The sequence below is a fragment of the Dendropsophus ebraccatus genome, chromosome 11 (genome assembly GCF_027789765.1).
Source record: "Dendropsophus ebraccatus isolate aDenEbr1 chromosome 11, aDenEbr1.pat, whole genome shotgun sequence".
Taxonomy (NCBI): Eukaryota; Metazoa; Chordata; class Amphibia; order Anura; family Hylidae; genus Dendropsophus; species Dendropsophus ebraccatus.
In genome coordinates, this window is record NC_091464.1 from 79,673,128 (window position 1) to 79,679,127 (window position 6,000).

At 42.1% G+C, this 6,000-nt stretch overlaps 1 protein-coding gene across 1 annotated transcript in view; it reads left to right on the forward strand.

Moving 5' to 3' along the window:
- The window catches only part of CTPS2 (CTP synthase 2), a 135,461-nt gene extending 129,722 nt beyond the window's left edge, over positions 1–5,739 (forward strand). Inside the window, exon 20 of the mRNA XM_069946282.1 lies at positions 4,240–5,739. The gene's annotated coding sequence lies outside the window, so the exon portion shown is untranslated. The remainder of the gene's footprint in view (positions 1–4,239) is intronic.
- Positions 5,740–6,000: the final 261 nt, after the last annotated feature.

The following is a 6,000-nucleotide window of genomic DNA, read 5'->3' on the forward strand; positions in this document are numbered from 1 at the left end:
ATACACTACAGGTATACAGGATCTCCACTAACTCTATACTACAGGTATACAGGACCCCAAACTATACACTACAGGCATAGAGGAATCCAAAACTATACACTACAGGTATACAGGAACTCCACCAACTATATACTGCATGTATACAGCACCTCCACCAACTCTATGCTGCAGGTATACAGGACCCTCAAACTATACAGTACAGGTATACAGGACCCCCAAACTATATACTAGAGAACACTACAGGTATACAGGACCCCAAAAGTATACAGTACAGGTATACAGGACCTCCATCAACTATATACCACAGGTATACAGGACCCCAAACTATACATTACAGGGATACAGCACCCCCACCAACTCTATACTACAGGTAAACAGGACCCCAAACTATACACTACAGTTATACAGGACCCCAAAAGTATACACTACAGGTATACAGGACCCCAAACTATACACTACAGGTATACAGGACCCTAAAACTGTACACTACTGGTATACAGGACCTCCACAAACTATACACTACAGGTATACGGGACCCCAAAACTATACACTATAGGTATACAGGACCTCCACCAACTATACACTACAGGTATACAGGGCCCCAAAACTATGCACTACAGGTATACAGGACCCCCATCAACTATATACTACAGGTATACAGGACCCCAAAACTATACACTACAGGTATACAGGACCCCAAACTATACACTACATGTATACAGGACCCCAAAACTATACACTACAGGTATACAGGACCTCCACCAACTCTATACTACAGGTATACAGGACCTCCACCAACTCTATACTACAGGTATACAGCACCTCCACCAACTATAAACTACAGGTACACAGGACCCCCAAACTTTACACTACAGGTATACAGGACCCCCGAATTATATACTACAGGTATACAAGACCTCCACCAACTATACACTACAGGTATCCAGGACCCTCAAACTATAAACTACAGGTATAGAAGACCTCCACCAACTATACATTACAGGTATACAGCACCTTCACCAACTATACACTACAGGTATACAGGACCCCAAAACTATACACTACAGGTATACAGGACCACCATCAACTATATACTACAGGTTTAAAGGATCCCAAACTATACACTACAGGTATACAGGACCTCCATCAACTATATACTGCAGGTATACAAGACCCCAAAACTATACACTACAGGTATACATGACCTCCGCCAACTATATACTACAGGTATACAGGACCCCAAACTATACACTACATGTATACAGGACCCCCAAAACTATACACTACAGGTATACAGGACCTCCACCAACTCTATACTACAGGTATACAGCACCTCCACCAACTTTATACTACAGGTATACAGGACCCCCAAACTTTACACTACAGGTATACAGGACTTCTACCAACTATAAACTACAGGTACACAGGACCCCCAAACTATATACTACAGGTATACAAGACCTCCACCAACTATGCACTACAGGTATCCAGGACCCTCAAACTATAAACAACAGGTGTAGAAGACCTCCATCAACTATATACTACAGGTATACAGGACCCCCAACTATACAGTACAGGTATACAGGACCTCTACCAGCTATACACTGCAGGTATACAGTACTTATCAAACTATACAGTACAGATATACAGCCCCCCCCCAATTATACACTACTGGTACACAGGACCTCCCTCAACTATACACTACAGGTATACACCCCCCCCAACTACACACTACAGGTATACAGGACCCCCTCAACTATACACTTCAGGTATACAGCCCCCCCAACTATGCACTACAGGTACACAGGACGGATGTTTGAAGTTTTTAGTTTATTTCTAATGTGCATAATTTACATAAACAGTGCAGAACTGTCGGGTATATAGGAGCATATAGGGCTACTGGCGATTTCCCCTTAAACAAAAAAAACATGGACATAGATTGGCCTCCTGGGCACCTTAGCATAAATCTAATTAAAACACTGACACCTTATACCTGGGCAGCGCCGGGTACATTTTCTAGTATATATATATATATATATATATATATATATATATATGTATGTGTATATATATATATATATATATATATATATATATATACATATACAGTGGTGCCTTGGATTATGAGCATAATTTGTGCTTGTAATCCAAATCCACCAAAGCAAATTTTCCCATAAGAAATCATAGAAATGCAGACAATTGGTTCCACACCACAAAAATAATGATTTATTTTTCCGAATAACATGTAAAACAAATGAAACAAACATTCAGACACAGCAGAATATGTGATATTATAAGTTACTGTACAGTAATGGAGAGGATGGGGCACACAAGGACTGACAGAGACTGCAGGGAGCATGAAGGAATGAGCAGGGCAGATGTGGGCACATACATGCAGCACTCTCTGTCCGGGGAGAGAAGGGTTACAGCTATGGAGAGATTACCCCCACAGTCCTGTCCCCTGATGCAAGCCCCAGCCTGAAGTGGATCTGCTATGATTTGGAAGGTGAGGGAGACTTCCTGGGTCAGAGTACAGGGCTGTAGACCCCGCTATGCAGACCATGCTCCTCCTCCACTCGCGCTCCCACCCAATACAGGGAGCTCTTAAACCAAAGCAATGCTCTTACGCCAAGTCACAATTTTGAATAACTGTGAGCTCCTAAACCAAGTTACTCTTAAACCAAGGTACCACTGTGTATATATATATAATATATATATATATAAAATGAGGTTCTTAGCAAACCACTTGATTAAATAGAAAGTAGTATGTACCATCTCACTATGTTAAGGGAAACCCCAGAGAGTTGGATCCTATACTCAGCTAATGGCCTCTTTCGGACTATATGTCTACAAAACTAGACATAAAGAATCAACCAAACTCTGTGTAAACCTCCACAAGAGCTGGGTGGAGTGCACGGCTAAAAGGAGGTAGCCCCCCCCCCCCCACACACACACACATGCGACACAAAAAGCAAATGAATAGCCAGCTCTCCACCAACACTTGTTCACACTGTGCAGCTTGCACACTGCTACGACCAACATAACAAGCAAAAATGGAAAAAATACTGCAGCAAACTGCAAGTGACCTGACACTTGCAGTTTGCTGCAGCATTTTTCTATCTTTACATGTGGGGAGTGTGGCCGTTCTTTTATTTTTGCATGGGGGGGGGCTACCTCCTTTTAGCCGTGCGCTCCACCCAGCTCCTGTGGGGGTTTACACAGAGTTTAGTTGATCCTGTATGCCCAGTGTTGTAGACTTATAGTCCGAGAGAGGCCGTTAGCTAAGTATAGGGTCCAACTCTGGGAGGTCACCTTAATGTGGTGAGTTGGTACATTCTATTTAAACAAGTGGTTTGCTAAGAACCTCATTAAAGAGAAAATTACCAGGTTTTTATCGTGTGTACACTGGAGGGAGTATATATGCAGTCCTGACACTTGCAGTTTGCTGCAGCATTTTTCTATCTTTGTTTTTGTTATGTTGGCCAAGTCATCAGTCATGTCACTGCAATACACTCCAGGCCGCCACACTCTCTTCCTGACTATAATTCCTATTCGCTTTGAGATCAGCTGCGATCAGTAACCTTTGCCATACCTTATGACACGTCAAAAGTTACTTTTAATGATAGTGACTTACTATGTTCACATTAGCGTTTGTCCTTCTGCCACCATTCCGTCATCCTTTTCCGTTTCCGGCACAGACAGTGTCTATGCATCACACTGCCTGAGCCAGGGACATGAGGGGAGACGCGCGGCTACCGGGAACAGGTGACAGGTGAGTTGACTGTTGTTGTTTTTTTTTAGCTTCAGTTAACCCCTGCCTGACCGCAGGGCTCCAGCTAGTAAACCCTACTGTGGTCAGGAAGGGGTTAACATTTTCCGGTGTATAAGACTAACCCCTAAAAATCTTCTTAAAAGTCAAGGGTCATCTTATACGCCAGAAAATACGGTACCTATGAGGTTATGGGCATGTTGGGTTTTTAACATGTCTTAACAAGTTAGCAGAGGTGTGTGACAGCAGCGTATACATCATTCCCCATCGTGTATTCATTTTTCACATTATAAAGATGACGCCTAAAATGTAACAATTACACAGAAATGCTTAACAACAATAGCAATTACCGTACACTATAAATAAAGGCGCCATCCGAGTACATCCATTAGCATTGTGCTAGGGTGCCTACTCTACATTATTCAGTCATCCAACGAATGTAACCTGCATTCTTGTTTGCTTCTTACTAGATTAAAAGCTCTCAAGAGACCCGAAAGAAGCGGAATCATTCACCTGAACTGAACCTCCGCAACGGAATCGGGAACCTGTCCTCAACCCCAAGCAAATCATCTACAGAAGGAATCAGAACAATGAAAATCCAAGCATCTTTTTATGCTATTTTATTCTTTCCTAAGCTTATGTACACGGCCACATCAGTGATTTTAGGGTGTTTATTATGTACACAGCCACGTTGGTCATTTTAGGGTGTTTATTATGTACACAGCCACGTCGGTCATTTTAGGGTGTTTATTATGTACACAGCCACGTCGGTCATTTTAGGGTGTTTATTATGTACACAGCCACGTCGGTCATTTTAGGGTGTTTATTATGTACACAGCCACGTCGGTCATTTTAGGGTGTTTATTATGTACACAGCCACGTCGGTCATTTTAGGGTGTTTATTATGTACACAGCCACGTCGGTCATTTTAGGGTGTTTATTATGTACACAGCCACGTCGGTCATTTTAGGGTGTTTATTATGTACACAGCCACGTCGGTCATTTTAGGGTGTTTATTATGTACACAGCCACGTCGGTCATTTTAGGGTGTTTATTATGTACACAGCCACGTTGGTAATTTTATCGTGTTTATTATGTACACAGCCACGTTGGTCATTTTATCGTGTTTATTATGTACACAGCCACGTTGGTTATTTTAGTGTGTTTATTTGATCCAAAAATTACAATAGGGGAAAGTATTCCCTTTAGGCTGTGATCACATGCATGTCTTTTGGCAGTGTGTTTCCTTCAAGGCACGACAAATACTGCTCCATGTGAACCCAGTCGTATACTGTTTCCTCTATTTAGGTTTTAAAAAGCAGCAACAAAGCCATACGAGCCAAGATATCTTCTGTCTTATTTCAGTCCCAGTTGCCACTGTGCAGTGACCACATAATAACTGTGCAGTGATTACTTCCGGAACATGGATGGTATCAACACTAGAAGTGACTTTGTATGATTCAATGAAAGCAGTTTGTTGGTAGAGATGAGCGAGCCGGGCTGAGGTTGGGGTTCCTACTACCCTGAACCATCAGCATTTGAATTCTGCTGTCTTCCTGTACCATGGGGAAGGTGGAGCCTTGGTCATAGGCTGTATCCCTTTTTTCCAGACGGGACTTGGGCCGTCTCCACCGTCCTACAGAACAGGAAGACAGGGGGATTCAAAGGCAAAAAAAGATGGAAGTCCTCTGGCTCCAAAGAATTGAAGTAACATTTAGTAAATGAAGTAAAAATGTATTGGAAGCATGTTAAAAAACATATAATACAGACATCAATGTCTAAAACAGTCAGAGCCAATGAAAGTCAAGTGCCGATGGTTTGAGGTCGTACCAACCTGAACCCTGGCCCGGCTCACTCATCTCTAGTAATAAGCGATGACTCCAGCTCCCGTGTAGGTAAAACTTCCAACTTTATTAAAACACGTTAAAAAAACACAAACCCAACACATTTCAAAGTTAAAAACTTCTTGGCGTAGTTGCACTTTTAGGCAGATGCCACACGTGGCATTTTTTTTCCAGTTTTTAAGCCAAAGACAGAAGTGGATCCAACAGGAGGGAGAAGTATACATCCTTACTTAATATTTTTCCTGTTACTTTTGGATCCACTCCTGGCTTTGGCTCAAAAACTGTGGTGGAATTTTCTTTTTAAATAAACTGCTATGTTTGACACCTGCCTTAAAGGGGTAGTGCACCAAAAAAAAATTTCTTTCAAATCAACTGCTGCCATGAAGT